The sequence below is a fragment of the Mobula birostris genome, chromosome 28 (genome assembly GCF_030028105.1).
Source record: "Mobula birostris isolate sMobBir1 chromosome 28, sMobBir1.hap1, whole genome shotgun sequence".
In the NCBI taxonomy this organism is placed as follows: domain Eukaryota; kingdom Metazoa; phylum Chordata; class Chondrichthyes; order Myliobatiformes; family Myliobatidae; genus Mobula; species Mobula birostris.
The window spans coordinates 33,081,732-33,097,248 of record NC_092397.1 but is presented as its reverse complement, the minus strand read 5'-3'; the positions used below and the strand labels follow the sequence as shown (position 1 = coordinate 33,097,248).

General features: G+C 45.9%; 1 protein-coding gene and 2 non-coding genes across 3 annotated transcripts in view; 2 read left to right on the top strand and 1 right to left on the bottom strand.

Moving 5' to 3' along the window:
* The window catches only part of LOC140189114 (uncharacterized), a 1,124,305-nt gene that overhangs the window by 793,944 nt on the left and 314,844 nt on the right, over positions 1 to 15,517 (bottom strand). The window lies entirely within an intron of this gene.
* Positions 607 to 678, top strand: trnaa-cgc (transfer RNA alanine (anticodon CGC)). The gene has a single exon. It is a non-coding gene; the product is annotated as a tRNA-Ala (tRNA).
* Positions 2,563 to 2,636, top strand: trnan-guu (transfer RNA asparagine (anticodon GUU)). The gene has a single exon. It is a non-coding gene; the product is annotated as a tRNA-Asn (tRNA).

Here is a 15,517-nt window from a genome sequence, read left to right as displayed (position 1 = left end):
GAGTACTTGGTGACACAGGACAAGATTAGACAAAGTAAGTATGGTTTCTTTAAGGAAAAGTATTTTGAAAAGTCTTGGGCTGCTCACCTCAGAAAAGATGTGCTGGCATTGGAGATGATGGAGAGCAGGTTCACAAGAATGACCACGGAAATGAAAGGGTTATCATATGAGGAACATTTGATAGCTCTGGGTCTGTACTCAATGGTATTTAGAAAGATTAGGTGGGATCTTATTGAAACCTTTCGAATGTTGAAAGGCCTGGACAGAGTAGGTGTGGGAAAAGATATTCCCTACTGTGGTGAAGTTAAGGATAAGAGGTCGCAGTCTCAAGAGAGAGAGGCGTCTATTTCAAGCAGATGCAGACGCAAGCATCGGCGGATGCGAGGTCGTTGGGGGTATTGAAAGCAGAGCGAGATATTCTCTTGGCTGGACAAGGCAACAAAGCCTATGAGAGAAGGCGAGGAACTGGGACTGAAGAGGGGAAACATAGATCAACCCCCATGATCAGATGGTGATGCAGACTCGATGAGCCACATAACCTAATTCTGCTCCTGTACCTTATGATCTATGGGATCAGATTGAAGATTTCATCATAAATTCGACATCGGGGATGTGGCTCAGTGGGAGAGCGCATGCTTCGCATGTATGAAGTCCCGGGTTCAATCCCCGGCATCTCCACAGAATGTTTTATAAATGGGCGGAAAACAGATGAAGAACTTACTCTACGCTCAGCCTTCATTTCCCTCATTGAAGTACGGGATAAGCCTGTAACATGTGGGAGAGTTAAGAACGGGCCCTTGTTGTATCCGTGGGGAAACTCAAATAACATTGCGCAACATTCATTGCACAGCGATTCCAGTTACTCTGTGAAGCACAGTGTCTCAGCGGATCCGCGGAACCCATAACCTCCAGGTCGATAGATCGAAACTATCTTCTGCTGTATTCATCACTTATCAGTGCGTTTTAACACCGCGACCTGTCATATTATGTCCAGATACTTGGGAATCCACCGCTTTCAGTTGAATAATAGAAGGAAAAATGAAGAAAGATTTTAAATTACATGTGTGCAACGATCGGAGATGGGCATTTCTGGTTTATCTGACGCTTTTGGTTCTGGTGTGTACAATATGATTTCGTAGGCGCACACTCATCCACACAGGTTTTAATGAAGTCAGTGACAGCTGTGGCGTAACCCATTGGGACTCGAAGATGAATCCCTGAACACAGTCCTGTCTACAGATTTAAAGCTCTCCTACAAGAGCCGCTGCACCTCCCTTGTCCATATCTTTTTAGTCCTCAGTACTGATGCTGCGGACATCAGTGCCTACCTGTATTTAGGGAGTAGAAATAGAGCCAGACTTTCCAGTGTGGGCAAAGTGGAAATTTGGAAAAATATTTTCTTGTATCAGTTAAATCCTATTGACGAATGTTCCCTTTCCCAAAACACAATCATGCCGGGATGGAAACTTTATGCAATGATCCGCTGAATCGGAAACGATTCCGACGACTCTCCCATCGCCCAGTAAAAAGCGCGTCTGTGAAATGCGCCAGTGCTACAGTCAACGAACAGACATTGGGTGACTCAATGAAGTATCCTCTCCTCGGAAATCTCAATGTCAGATCGCTCTTTCGCACGGAATTTTCGTTAGTTTAGTGGTTAGTATCCCCATCTGCACGGGGAAGACGGGGTCAATTTCCCCGTCAGAGAAATGGTTTTGCTCTTTCCATATTAAATGTAATTGTAACTCGAATTGAAAAGGGTTAAAGAGGTTAAATCCGAGTTTGGGGTTGAAGTGATCGGTTGTTTGGGGATGTGAAACAGTCGATCTGCAGTGAACCCGGGAAGGGAGAGTCTGCCGAGAGGGCGGAACTTTGTGTTCAGCTTCGATAAATCTCCCCTCAGCGACTCTGCATCTCAGAGTTATTCAGCGTAACACGCGGTGACAGAGAACAATGTTTCCAGAAATATTTACTTCATCCGCCTCTGCCACATTTTAAAAGTTAAACAAAGGCTGTTCTTGCGCTCGATTTAAGGTTTACAGTTCAAAGAGTCAGAAAGGAGAGGGCGAGTGGAATCGGTGCCTTCACCCAGCTCAGGCCACGCTGCAGAAACTCCGTGAGACTCCTTCCGTCTGACTGCGAGCTCGGAGCTGTGAAAGGTCATCGACCTGAAACGTGAACTCTGTATCTCCCTCCACAGTCGCTTCCTAATCTGCGGAGTATCTCTGGCTGTTTCGGCTTTTAGTTCAGGAACAGTCCTGTTTCTCCGACCCCGGTAATCGGTGCTGTCCTCATCCGTCCCGGGACACAGTGATTACGTCCCATGTAAAATGTCCTTCTTTGAGGACTGTGTACTCGTGGCCGAAGTTTTTGGCGATGCACTGGGAATCTATTGTTATTTCCCCTTCTAATTCTGACAAGTTTGTGGTTCGAACGTTTTCTGTTTCGCGTTGTCTGCTAACCTCTGATGCAAACCATTCATGCAGATTGTGAAAAGCCGGGTCACACTATCAATTGCCAGTCACCATCTTCTAACGTTGGAATGGCAGATTTCCCCGGCTTGTCTCTGTGGCGCAATCGGTGAGCGCGTTCGGCTGTTAACCGAAAGGTTGGTGGTTCGAGCCCACCCAGGGACGCTGGTGATCCAGCAGCTTTTGCTGCGCGTTGTATTGCCCACCGGGAAACGCTGCGCTGTCCGGAGACCGGCGTTCCCTGTACTGCCCCATCACGTTCAGTGGGATTTAATCTTTTTGTCATGTACCGAGATACAGCGAAAAGCTTCTCTTTCACACTGTTCATAGCGATCAAATCATTACACAGTGTATTGAGAGAGAACAATGTAAAACAAACACAGAATGCAGGATAAAGTGTAACAGAGAGAGAGAGAAAGCACCGTGCGGGTAAATAATTAGGTGCAGCATCACAACGGCGTAGATTGCGAGGGCAAGTGTCCATCTTGTTCTACTCGGGCACCATTCAATAGACATAACAGAGGAGCTGAAGGTATCCTTGAGCTGTAGTACGTGCTGTCCGACACATTCAGCCGGATAGAGGAATGAGAAGAGAGAATACCCGGGGTGCATTATATCTTTTTATCAGGAGTACGTAAGATCCACTTCTCTTTGACCATGAAGTGTATGTTTCCTCGAGCTACACCCTTGGAACTAACGGAATTGCCGGGTCTAATGCCGTGGTTTTGATTTAATTTAATTTTGAGCCCTCGATCTTTCAGTTGAAGTCTAATCTTTTTGCATGCCACATAGGGCCCCGGTCATATTATTTTCACTCTGGATGTCCAGTCCCTATAGACGTCCACCCCCGACAAGGAAGGCCACAAATCTCTCCGCTTCCGTCTAGATACCAGTCCCAACCAAATCTCCTATACCACCATGCACCTCCGTCTGGCGGAACTTGTCTCTACTTTGTCCTTCGATTCCTCCCTTTCCTTCAAACAAAAGGTGCAGCCATGGACACTAACATGAGTCCCAGCTATGCCTGTCTGTTTGTCGGCTATGTGGAACAGTCTATCTTCCAGCCTATCTCTGAAGACAGCGTGCCTACCATGCGGAGCTCATCCACTTCATTAGCTTTCCCTCCAACATCCACACAGCCCAGAAGTCTATCTGCCCATATCGGACATCTCCCTCCCTTTTCTCGATCTCTCTGTCTTTATCTCTGAAGACACCGTGTCTACCGATATCTATTTTGAACACAGAGACTCCCACAGCTACCTGGACTATACCTCTTCACACCCCATTGCTTGTAAAAATGCCATCCCTTTCTCTCAATTCCTCCGTCTCCGCCACATCTTCTCTCAGGGTGAGGCGTTTCGTTAAAGAACAAAGGAGATATTATCTGTTTTCAAAGAAAAGAGCTTCCCTTCCTGCACCATCAAAGCTGCCGTCAACAGAATCTCTTCCATTTTGCTCACGTCTTCCTCCCCCCCCCCCACTCCATCCTCGCGTCCTCCACCAGGGAGAGGGTTCGTCTTCTCCTCATCTACCTCGCCCAGCCTCCGCCTCCAGCGCACAATTTTCTTCAACTTCCGTCATCTCCGGCAGAGTCCCACCACCAAACACATCTTCCCAACCCCCTCTACTTTCTGCTTTCTGCAGGGGTCGCTCCCTACGTGAATCCCGTGCGCGTTCGTCCCTCCCCGCTGATCTCTCGCCTGGCACTTATCCTTGCAAGTGAAACAAGTGCTACACCTGCCCCTACACATCCTCCCTCACGACCATTCTGGATCTCAAGCAGTCCTTATAGGTAAGTAGACACCTGAGATGTGAGTCTTTCGGGGTCATCTACTGTATCCAGTTCTCTCGGTGTGGCCTGCTGTATATCTGTTGGACCTGTCACAGATTGGGAGACCGCTTCGCCGAGCACCTGCACTACGTCCACCAGAAAAAGCGAGATCTCCCGGTGTCTTCTATTACCACTACGTCGAATCTGGCCTCGGGGCATAAGGCATAAGGCTCCCAGTGGCCACCCATTTTAATTCAACTTCTCATTCTATTTCTCACATGGCAGCCCATGGCCTCCTGTACTGTCGTGATGAGCCCGCACTCAGGGTGGAGAAGCAACACATTATATTCGTCTAGGTTGCCACCAACCTGATGGCAGGATCATCGATTTCTTGAACTTCTGGTAATACCTCCTCCTTCACTAGTCAACTTTCCAGATCTTTACTTCACCCCCTGCCCCCCTCCACCCGCTGGTTTCACCTATCACCTGGTGTTTCTTCCTCCCCTCCCCTCACCTTCTAACTCTGATTCCTCATCTTTTTTTTCTTCAGTCCTGATGATGGTACTCAGCCAGAAACGCTGACTGTACTCCTGTTCATAAATACTGCCTGACCTGCTGAGTTCCTCCAGCATTTTGTGTGTGTTGCTTGGCTTTCGATCATCTGCGATGTTCTCTTTGTCCCTCTCTCCATATCGCTCCACACATACATATTCATATGCCTGTGTAGAAACATCGTCTATACCACCATCGCTCCATGATGTTGTATGAGATTCGAGTAGTGAAGCGTCTCCCATGTTTCCATGTGACTCGACCTGTCAAGGAGCAGCTTCCTGCCGGATCATTCCTCACTCTGCTGCAGGTCCTATTCCGGTCATTAATGTCGCCATCCTCCAGCAATTCGGAGTTCCCGTTGAGTCTACTCCGGGAATCAGATTGGGTTAAAGCAGACTCCTGAACGAGTCGAAGGGCTACTGATGGGATCCTGCCTCGCGCATCAGCAAATGGGAAAACAAATCCTAATTATAATTGTCCTTTCAAACCACACGCTGATGGGATCCCTTCCTTCGGCCAGACCTTGAACACAGTAAGTGACTGAATCGCGAAAGAATCCTGAGACCCTCCAGTCACACAGTGAGAGGGGACGGGTAAAAAGCGGCAGATCCACACTCAACAAATAAACGTCAGGGTGACTCTGTGAGTTCTGTACTCTGAAATCTGTGTGACAGATTCCATATCCTTGTATATTCTTCGTTAGTTCAGTGGTTAGTATCCCCGCCCGTCACGTGGGAGACAGGGGTTCAGTTCCCCGTTGGGGAGACCATTTCCTGCTTCAAGTGTAAAATAGCCAAAAAAAAAGGGTGCTGAAATCGGTCTTTGAGACTAGGGAACAAGTCTGCAATGAGCTCAGAACGTGAGAGTTTCCGAGGAAAAAGAGACGACGGTTAGTTTCAAAATATTTCCCCAAACATTCCCTCAGCGAGTCTGTATCTGGGCGCCATTCGGAGTCACACCCCGTCACTCCGAATACGTTAAACCGGGGCTGTTGCTGTAAGATATCAACTCCCGCACGGTCCCAGCAATCCTGCCGTCTCCCTCAGTGCGTCTGTGTGACTGTGTGGAGAAGACAGGCAAAGGGACACCTGCAACACTTTGCAGAGAACGATCGAAGTTCAGATATGTTTAATTCCAGGTTTAAAGCGAGCCCGTCCCACCTGCAGTCCCCAAAGCCGTTTCTCAGACCCTCATAAAGCGAATTGGGGGACGGTCCGGAGGTGCTTCGCACTTTGGCGACAGTCGCTCGCATGCGCTGCGAGGCTCCGCCCTTAGGCCTGATTGACAGTGTACAGCTGAAGACATGTGCTGTCCCATTCCCTCGCCCAGTTGCAGCAGCGGCTTTAAAGCAGCTGGGAATGGGAAGGCCCCTGGCCCGAAGCGGTACATTGAGGTGGTGGAGCGGGGAAATCCGGGGGAAACCTAGGCCCGGCCATCGGAACTGGGTCCAAGAAGGCGACCGGTCTCGGTTGTAGTTTGGACGCGTAATTGCGGGGGAGGGCAGGGGAGACACCTGCAGAGTGTTGGGGCGACAGTGGCAGGGGCTGGCTGGCGGTTTGCAAAATCTAAAATGTGACTGAGGGGTGCCAATGTTGGGAAAGTCAGATGCGGCATATGGGGAGTTAAGTGATAGTATGGAATCGATTTGGCAAGAAATAAGTGGAAAATGAGTCGGGACAGATGGGGAGGGACGCCCGGTAAGGGAAGAAGGACTCGGGTAGAAGATACTGTCGATTTCATGGTAATGATTAGTTTCAAATCTTATTGTGATAAACATCTCCATCCAGTTAGATTAACGAATGCTATTGTTACGTACCCCGTAACTGGGTTGCCAAACCAGAAGAAATGGATTACTCAGTTGGAGTCTGGATTACTAGAACTAAGAAAGTTTTATCAAAGAAACAAGGAACACAGTACTCTAATGAAAAGGATAATAAACGCCAACAGTTCAGCAATGATAATCACACATGTACACAGAATTAGGATAACAGGATCAATCAAGCTCTATCGTCGTCCAGGGATAAATGACCAGTTTCAAAGTGACGCAAAGTTCAGTTCAATTGAATTCAGTTCAGTTCGCAGTAATCACTGCCGTGGGAGATGGACAGATGTGGGGGGGGGGGAGGAGAGAGAGAGCAAAAACGAATGAATATTCAAACGGCTTCCACACAGACCTCGATATTCTTCGCAGTCAGCTTTCGGGCGAGCCCTTTGTGATGTCTTCTGAGGTCAGCGACCGTGACCCCTCCGTTTCCAGACACAATCGTTTCTCTGCGGTGAACCTGGCACCCAGGCAAGGGCGGACACACACCAGGTTCCCGCTGATCGTGCCTTTCCACCCTATGCGTCTATGGCTTGGTCCCGCGACCGGCCTTCCAAAACTTCCCACCGACTTGTGGGAGATGCACCGCTTCCAGGGTCTCGTTACCTCGGGGTGTCGTGTGTGTCTTGCCTTAGCGAACCTGTCCCTTTTTATCCCCCTGCTGGGGTATCGCCTGTCCGTCACTTCAAACAGTTCAGGGTTCAAAGGGGGAGCCGATCTTGACAGCTCTCCTTCCGTTAAACTCTCCCGTCCCTTCATTAACATCTCCAAATGCTGCTCCATTGTTTTTCTTCTCTCTCTTTCTACTGAAGACAGGTGGCAGACCAACTTCTGATCCCACTGGTGCCAGCACAGGCCAGCTAACATCTTAATCTATGTGTATTCTCGTTATTGATATTGATAACATCAGTAGTATGTCTGAGCAATGAGCGGATGTAGGCTACATGTGTAGGAACAGGAGAAATTGGTGAAAATGAAGACTCTGGACGGAAGTAAAATTGTCAGTACATTGGTAGGAGAAACGAAGATTCAGGATGTTATTTCATTTGTACCTGCGTGTGTTTTGTGTGTGGAGTATAGCAGGACAACCTGAGAGGGGGTAAGATAGCTTTGGCTAAGAGATTACAGACTTTGAGAGAAGGGAACGTGTTTGCCCGTTCTGTTGTGCTTTTCTGATGAATTTAGGCTGCATTCGTTATTCTGTCAAACCGGTTGACCCTCTGCCGTTGCGTTGATTTAAATGCCAAGGGTGGGACATGTTCGGTCTTCTTGAAGGGGGAAATTGCAATGTGCAGAATACGGAGGTGAACATGAATATGGGGATTGTGACGTTAGTGCTGTTGCAAGATGCTGTATCTGTGCGCATGCTCAGAGAGCTGCTCATTTAGGTTGTCCAGCTTTACAAAAGGCTCAAGATGTTCAGAAGGTGAAACTAACGAGTAGCATTTCTCCTGCTGAATCCACCAGAATTCATTTCTCTGCATATGGTGGATGTTGGATTAAAACAGGCACTTACGAGCATTCAGATGGGGGAAGACCACGGAGAGATGTGAAAGGGGGCAATGTGGGAGATGAGGCATGTCGTGAAGTGTTGATTCGTAAAAATAGATTTTCTTGTGGTATTGTGTGCTGTGGCTAATGGAAGAGTGCAGGCAAGAAAGAAATCGGATAGATTCAGAATAGTGATGGATACAGCATGAAAGTGTTTGGGATTAGTGGAGACTCCTGCAGAACAGGTGCATGAAGTACTTTGGAGAGAAGATTTAAGAATTGGTGGTAGACGGAGTGGGCTGCTAGTTGAGAATGACTGAGAAATGAAAGTAGAGGGATTGGACAGTGGTTGAGGAATGGTCTATTGGTGGAGGGTGATTGGGAATAGGCTGGTGGTAGATAGTGATTGGGTAATTATAGTAGAAGCAATGGGCTGGTGGTGGAGAGTGATTGGGGAATTGTCTAGTGGTGGAGGGTGATTAAAGGATGATTATAGAGAGAATGGACTGTTGGTGGAGGGTGATTGGGAATGGGCTGGTGGTGGAGAGTGATTGGGGAATTGTCTAGTGGTGGAAGGTGATTGGAGGATGATTATAGAGAGAATGGACTGTTGGTGGAGGGTGATTGGGAATGGGCTGGTGGTGGAGAGTGATTGGGGAATTGTCTAGTCGTGGAGGGTGATTGGAGGATGATTGTAGAGGGAATGGACTGATGGTGGAGGGTGATCGGGAAGGGGTTGGTGGTGAAGAGTGATTGGGGGATGATAGTAGAGGGAATGAGCTGGTGGGGGAAGGTAATTGTACACAGGGTGCTATACGTGGATAATTTCCAATCAACTCACAGTTCTTCATTGGAATGCAACAAGACTGTTAGTCAAATGATAGGAATTTAAAGACTCTGTTTTGGTGTTCCCTTGGGTGTTATTTGTGTACAAGAAATTTGCTGCAATCACATGTATTGTTCAAGATGTCGGGTTATGATGATGTGAGATATGATAGACACATAGCTGTGGAGGAGGGAGTGGCATCTTTGTGAAAAAGGGTTTACTTGAAATAATTCTGCCTTTTCCAACGAAAAATGAATGCATGATTATTAAATTATTGTATCCATGCGGTGGGATCAAAATTACGAACTTTTTATAAACCGGATTGGAAGTTATCTGTCAAATGGTTGGGGAGAACGCTGTGAACTTATTGTTTTTTTGTGTGTGTGGCGACTTCAATGCACATCGTGGTCTTTGTGTCAGTAAGACTACAGAAGCTAACAGGACGGCAGCAGATGAGTTTCTGGAAGAGTCTGATTTACCCTATTTAAACGATGGAAGAGAGGTAAGAGTGGATATTGCCAAAGGTGGGGTTCTTGTTTGGACTTGACTCTTATCTGTACTCCACTTGCTGGACAGTAGCTGGAATGTAAGGGTTAATGGTATGGGGAGTGATCATTTTCCAATCCTCTGTAATCTAAGCGTAAAAGTACGCTGTCAGAATTTGAGTTGTGTTACTAAATGGTGTTTTATGAGGGGAAACTGGGGAAAATTCCATTAAGTGTGAGAAGTCATTTGAATAATTGTCTCTCGGCAGTACTATGGAAGAAATCTATCAGAGTGTAATTCCTGAAGTGTGTGGACCTGCCCGTTGAGCCATTCCTTGGTGTCCCGGAGAGCTGGTAAGAAATGTGTTCCTTGTTGGACACAGAAATGTTCAGAGGACATCAGAGACTGGAGTGGGGCATTTCGTGTGTTGAAATGTAGGTTAATGCAAGAAGCTTTGCTGAGGCTTTTCAGAGGAAACGAGCAATGGCAATGAGAGTTATTAGGAATGCTATCAGGGCAGCTTGGAAGAGATTTTACGGAACATTTGAGAGGGAAACTGTCCTGACAGTGTTGAGGAGAATGCTGAAGAAAGTGAATGGTGTCGGAGGTAAAACCAGATTCCAGTATTAATTTGGCTGCAACAGACAAATAAAATGCAGAATGTCCGTGAAATGCGTTTACAAAGATACACAGACTCAACAGTATAGGGGATGAGTGCATTAAGAGATGAGAGTGTATTTTGATGGACAGTAGGAAGATTTTTGAGAAACAAGAGGTGTTTGAGATGCCATTGATGATGAGTTTACATTGGCTGAATTGAAATTTGCTGTCAATAGGGCGAGTACTACAGCCCAGGGCAGGAAATGGGAAGCTTGAAAGATCATGACCATTATCTCTTCAGCAACCTCTCGCAGGAATCTGAGGTGCAGACCCTCAGGTCCTGGTGACTTATCCACCTTAAAACATTTGAATTTGCCGAGAGTTTTTTTGTTATTTTATTAACAATGGCATTTACTGCTGCTCCCTGACGCTCACAGGCGTCTGGAATATAGTTAGTATCTTCTACAGTGAAGACAGATGTGAAGTCCTCATTAAGTTCATCTTCTATTTTATGTCCCCCATTACTATCTCACCAGCATCATTTGACATTGGTTCAATATCAACTCTCACCTCCTATTTACTCTCTATATAACCAAAAAAAAAACTTTTGTATCCTACTTTATAGGTACTCCTGTCAATGTGAGATCTGCTCTACTCCGCTGTAATCCCTGCCATTATCAACCTCCAATCCACCGGGGCAAGGTCCTCTCTCATGTCTCTGTAAATCTCTTTATTCCATTGGGATACTGATATATGTGAGTAATGCTTCACCCTCTCAAATTGCAGTATGAATTCAATCATATTATGATAACTGTAGGGTTCCTTCACTTTAAGCTCCCTTATGATATCAGGGCTATTAATTAACACGCAGTCTAAAGATAGGTTTTCGCCGAGCAGGCTCAAGCACAAGCTGCTCTAAAAAGCCATCTCGTAGGCGTTCAACAAATTCCCTCTACTGTGATTGAACACCAACCTGATTTTCCCAATCCCCTTATTGTGTCATTACCCTTATTATCAGAATAAGAATCAAGTTTGTTAACTTAGCAGCAGCAGTTCAATGCAATACATGACATAGAACAAGAAAAGAACAAAATAAAATAATAATATTAAACAAATAAGTAAATGAATTACAGTACAGGAAAATTGATTAGTTTAACATCATGCAAAAACACGGAAATAATATATATTAAAAAAGTGAGGTAGTGCCCAAGGGTTCAAAGTCCATTTCGGAATCGGATGGCAGACGGGAAGCTGTTCCTGAAACGCTGAATGTGCGCCATCAGGCTTCTATACCTGCTACCTGGTGGAATTAATTAGAAAATGGCATACCTTGAGTGCTGGAGGTCGTTAATATTGGATGCTGCCTTTCTGAAACAGTGCTCCTTGAAGATCTCCTGGGTACATTGTAGGCAAGTACCCAAGATGGAGCCGACTTAATTTACAACCCTCTGCAACTTCTTTCTGTCCTGTGCAGTAGCACCTCCCCCACCCCATCCTCCATACCAGACAGTGGTGCAACCTGTCAGAATACTCTCCACGGTACATCTATAGACGTTTTTGAGTGTATTTGTTGACATACCAAATCCTTTTAAATTCCAAATTATGTATAGTTGCTGTCTGGTCTTCTTTATAAATGCATCCATATGTTTTGACCAGGTTAGATCCTCCGAGATCTTGACACCCGTGAACTTGAAACTGCTCAGTCACTCCACTTCTGATCCCTCTATGAGGATTGGTATGTGTTCGTTCATCATACCCTTCTGGAAATCCAGAATCAGCTCTTTCATCTTACTGGCATTCAGTGCCAGGTTGTTGCTGCGACATCACTCCACTAGTTGGCATATCTCACACCTGTAGGACCTCTCATCACCACCTTTGATTTTACCAACAATGGTTATATCATTAACAGATTTATAGATGGTATTTGAGCTATTGCTATCCGCACAGTCAAGGGTATAGAGAGAGTAGAGCAGTGGGCTAAGCACACACCCCTGAGGTTCGCCAGTGTTGATTGTCAACAAAGAGAAGAGGTTATCACCAATCTGCACAGATTGTGGCCTAATGGTTAGGACGCTGGGTATTCAATTGCAGAGGGAGGGACAGAGGCCCAGGTTCTGCAACTTCTCAAACAGGATTATGGGAATGATGGCATTAAATGCTGAGCAATAGTCTTCTCATCGGTGTTTGTGTTGTCCAGGTGGTCTAAAGCCATGTGACAAGTCATTGAAATTACATCTGTTGTTGAACTACTGTGGTGACAGGCAAATTGCAATGGGTCCAGGATCTTGCTGAGCCAGGAGTTCTGTCATGTCATGATCAACCTCTCAAAGCATTTCATCACTGTAGATGTTAGTGCTACCAGACCATAGTCATTAAGGCCGCTCACATTATTCTTCTTAGGCACTCGTATAATTGCTGCCTCTTTGAAACAAGTGGAAACATCTGCCCGTAGCAATGAGACGCTGAAAATGCCTTTGAATACTCCGACCAGTTGGTTAGCACAGGTTTTCAGAGTCTCAGAAGGTACGCCATCGGGACCTTCCACCTTGTGAGAGTTCACTTTCTTTAAAGACAGGTTAACATTGGGCTCTGAGACAGGGATCTACCTTCTTGCCCGCCAAATTCCCTGACATATTTATGCATGCAGCATTGTCTCCTAGTCCAAATCGTTCCCCTTTGGTAAATACTGAAGCAAAGTACTTATGATGTATTTCACTCATATTCTGCACATTCAAGCAATTGATTCTCTTTTTATCATTGAGGTGTCCTCCCCTCTCCCAAGTTATCTTCTTATCTCATATATGTACAGAGTACCTTGTGATTTACCTTATTTCTACTTGCCAATGACTTTTCATGGCCCCTTTTGGCTTTCATATATTTCCTTTTTTAGTTCTTTTCTGGATTCTGTATAACCTTCATCTACTCCATTTGATCCTGACTTCCAAAACGTGACATATTTTCCTTTTTCTTCTTGACTAAATTTATCATTTCTGTGGTCATCCAAGTTTCCCTTTTCTTTCCACCCCTGTCCTTCCCTCTAAGAGGAATATACCTTTCCTGTACACTGTGCAATTGATCTTTAAACACTCTCCCCATGTCTGATGTGGATTTTCCAGAAGAAATGTTATTTCCAATTAACCCTTCTGAGTCATTGCATAATACCCTTGTAATTTGCCCTTCTCCAATTAAAAAAAAGAATCCCATCTTTATCTATAACTATCTTAAAACTGAGGGAGCTGAGGTCTCTGTCAGCTAACTGCTCACCCACTGAGGGGGCAGCCACCTGGATAGACTCATTACCCAACACTAGGTAGTAGTACAATCCCATTAGTTTGATTGCTCCCTTCTTGTTCTTGAGTTCTACCCAAATGGATTCAGCGTCTGAACCCTCCACTAGATATGCCCGAGTGCAGCTGTGATATTGTCCCTGGATGGTAGTCCAACTCACACTTCTTTTACCTCCTTCTCTATCTTTTCAAAAACTTCAAAAGCCTGGTAGATTAATCTCGCATCCCTGCCCATCTTTCAACAAAGCCCCTGTAATGGCCACAACATTGTAGTTCTATGTACTGATTCACGTTCTATATTAATCACCTTTATCCATAATATTCCTGACATTCAGTACACACCATTGAAAATATATGTCTAATAATACTTGTTAATTTGATTTTGTCTGGCCATATTTTCACTGATATCTACCTTCGGGTCCAATCCTTCACTTACTGACTGCTGTTCCCATTCGCAGCCCCCTGTAAAACTAGTTTAAACCCTCTGAGTAGCATTAGCAAAACTCTTGGCCAGCATATTAGTTCCTCCCTGTTCGACAGATCAGTCCTTGCCCAGTAAAAGGTTCCAATGATCCGAGCGTGAAACCCTGCCCCCTGCACCATCTCCTCAGTCACTCATTCAATTATGCTGTAATTCCATTCCTAGCTACACTCGCCCATGGCACGGGGAGTAAGCCGGAAATTACTACCTTGGAGGTCCTTCTCTTCACCCTATTTCCTGTCTCTATATGCTCAGTCTGTAGAACCTCATCCCCTTTTTTGGCAATGACATTGGCATCAGTATGCACCACGAGGTCTGGCTGTTCACTCTTCCCCTTGAGAATATCCCGCAGCCGCCCTGATACATCTGGACCCGAGCACCTGGGAGGGAACACAGCATTCTGGAGTCTCTTTTGTGTGCACAGTATCTCCTGTTTGTACCACTAACTATCCAGTTCCCAATCACTAATGCACTGCATGACTTTACCTTTCCCTGCCACAGGGGAACCACCAGGGTTTCTTCATCTCATTTTTAACTTTAATTAATTCATTGAATCAGGTATAGGCAAAAGTTAGCAGAATTGTTCGTGGACCAGTGCTGACTGGCGAATAGTCGGTGACTGCATCGGTTTCCTTCCAGAGACCAAAGGCGAGTTGGATGGTGCATTCACTGGCTGCAAGATACTGTCCTTTGTGTACATGAGAGACAGGAGGAAAGCGGCGATATGAGATAGTGCAGTTACTGTGGATATGGTGAGGGCCATATCAATGACAGTTATGTCCTGCAGAGTCAGAGCCCAAGTTCACGGTCAGATTGCGAAGTTTGGTCTAGGATGAGGAGCAGCGAGAGCCAGTGCCTGATTCTGGGAGCAAATCTCAGCGATTCCAGGACCAGTGCATTTGTCAAATTGTGGCCGGTTGGGAATATTTTACTGTAAGTGTCATTACACTCACAAATGGCGGTATTGCCATTGTGTGCTGTTCTGGGTCTGGGGAGGAGCTCTGAGTGGAACTGCAATTATACCTTATTGCGGACCGCACTGGTTTCCTTCCAGAGACCAAAGGCAAGATAGATGGTGTGTTCACTGGCCACAAGATACTGATCTTTGTGTACATGGGTGACAGAAGGAAGGAGGCCTCTTTCCTAATTCTATACACGCAGTATGTAGGATCTCTTAGTTTTTGACAATGACATTGGTGCCAATTTGCACCAGGACCTCTGGCTTTTCACACTTCCTCTTGACAATATCCTACAGCTGCACCTCTACACCCTGGACCCCAGCACCAGGGAGGCAACACACCATCCTTGTGTTTATTTTGCTGCCACAGCATCACCTGCCTGTCCCCACTAACTACTGAGTCTCCTGTCACTACCACACTGCCTGACTTTTACTTTCCCTGCCACAGGGCAACCACCAAGGTTCCTTCGTCTCGTTTTGAACTTCAAGAAATTCATAGAATCAGGTACAGGCAAAAGTTTCCAAAAAGTGTTAGTGGACTCAGGCTGACTGTCTGAGAACCTCGCTTAAAAACTGCTACGCTCTTGACATTGAAGATCATGGAGATCAGGCCCACAGGCCAAGTGTTGCATGGAGCAAACAGAAGGTGACCACATCGGTTTCCTTCCAGAGTCCAAAGGCGAGCTGGATGGTGCAGGCATTGGGTGTAGGATACTGTTCCTTGTGTACATGGGTGACATCTATATATGGACTACAGAAAAAAATAGTACCC